Source organism: Pygoscelis adeliae, unplaced genomic scaffold, assembly GCF_000699105.1.
Source record: "Pygoscelis adeliae isolate BGI_AS28 unplaced genomic scaffold, ASM69910v1 Scaffold218, whole genome shotgun sequence".
In the NCBI taxonomy this organism is placed as follows: Eukaryota; Metazoa; Chordata; class Aves; order Sphenisciformes; family Spheniscidae; genus Pygoscelis; species Pygoscelis adeliae.
This window is the reverse complement of record NW_008825433.1, coordinates 235,295-237,505: the sequence shown is the minus strand read 5'-3', so window position 1 is coordinate 237,505 and position 2,211 is coordinate 235,295.

The window sequence follows — 2,211 nt, the reverse complement described above, 5'->3', positions numbered from 1 at the left end:
TTCTGCCTGTAGGGGAAAAGATAAAGTTGTCATTTCACATTAAATGCATAAAATTGCATAGCAATGTCATAACCACTCTACTTTGAAGCAGCAGGATCACCAATTCCTTGTACTCAAATAAGTTATGTTAGTAACATTCTGTACTTGAATTTAACTGTTTTCCCACTGTACAATACACAAGACAAATCAGACCTAACACTGCCCAGTACGTTACCATATCTTTTAATTAAATGTACTTTAGCAGAGCAAAGCACGAGAAAAGAAAAAAAAGGGGGGGAGTAGACCACAGTTCTGCTCTGTAGGTGTATACTGAGAAGCTGGTGAGTAGGGAAGGAAATTTATTAAATGCATAGAAATGTCCAAAAAAACATAATGTCAAAACTCAAAAAAACTCTATGTAGCATGTGCTCAGGATACCATTTTAATACTTTTATTCAAGACAACTGAAGAACATATTGCACAAACTCTAACTGTAGGAACATATGCATAGCATACAATTAAGCATTGGTTCCTCGGGGGGGGGGGAATCATTTGATGCTTACATGTCTGATTAAAAAAAGCAAGCCTGCTACAACCTTTTAAAATAAATCATTTCACGAGCACGAACTCAAAATACTTGTTACAAGATGCTGTGCTACCTGATTCGATATGTCAACCACTTCATGACCAACTGAAATGCTCGAAAATAATTATTTTTGGATTCCCCATGCAACTTCTGCCACAGAAATAGTTAGCTGTGAATGCAAAAGTGGTTCAAGTACATAGATACTATGTATCACTAACAGTTTTTAAAGGAGCATAGATCCATACAGGACATCAAAATCAATAAGCTCACGTATTTTCTCCTTCCCTTACGTACAAAAAAGTCTCAGAAAGAATATTACTAAGATTAAACGAAATGAAATTTTAGAAAAGAAATGCCACAGTTTATCACACACACAATATAAACCGTCCTTACTAGAAATAAGGCTGATAACTGATAAAACAGTCCATTTAATAGATTACGCAACTCCTGGTATTTACCAGTATAACAACTCAAAACCCCACTGCCATTGCATTCTAAAAGGTAGATAAGGAAAGAGAGGTACATGAATTGCAGTACTGGAAGGAAAATAAGCTCTTGGTTCTGTGATAAAAATTCCTAACAGGGGCTCCAGAAGAGAGAGCAAATTGATACCTTCTGGATTTTCAGTGCAGGTATCTACAAACTGTTGCCTTCAAATACCCAAGAGTTGCTGGACATTTACCAAAGACACCTGAAAAGACAACTGCTGCCTTAAAGAACGCACTAAACACAATACAGATGAAGGTCATAAATAGGAAGAATAAGGGCAGCAACAGTAACATTTAAGCACCTTTCTCAAGAAAGCAGCTTCACAGTGCCTTCAACTTTGCCTGAAGATGACTTATTTTTATTTTCTAAATATTGCTTTTCTCTCCCTCACTTCTCACAGATATCAGAGACAGCAAATAGCAAGCCTTAGGGGTGGATCTGAATTAAAAAACAACGATGCCTAACCAACAAATAGAAAATGGAAAAGCCATATGATGTGAAAGAATTAATGGGTCTTCTAAGCAAGTTTAATTTAGGCAGTGAAAACACACTGTGAAAGCTCACCTACAGCTGCCTAATTAGAATGTTAATAATATTTACCAAAAGCATGATGCATTTGCATTTACAAAGCCTTTTCATACCAAGTGTATTTGCATATAAGCCTTTAATGAAGTTTATTTTTGCTACTTGGTAGAAAAGAATGGATCTTTCTAAGAAAGGAAAACCATAGAAACTGCTCACTTTGTAGTCAGGATAAACCGTTTCTGAACATCAAATAAAGTAAGTGCATATTGAAATTTATACTCAATCCTACGATTCCGTATTTTTATATATATATATATATATACACACACAAAAAAAAATCCCTAAACCTCAGAAAGCAGAGAGGCACAAGGGCTACGAAGGGAGCCCATCTGCCCCTGCTGCACAGCTCGCAGCCTACTTTCCAGCCTGCTCTCGCCGCAGAAGCGCTGACCCTCCCCTTCCTTTTGGGGCTGCTTCCAAACCAAGCAGCTCGCAGGCAGCTTCTCCAACATCTGGCACTTAATTCGCCCTCCTTTCCCCCTGCTAGGCACGGCACGGACTTCAAGCCCCGCTGCAAGCGGCTCCTCTCGCTCTTCTTACCCCCGCGGGCGCCGGTCGCTTTCCGGTTCCCG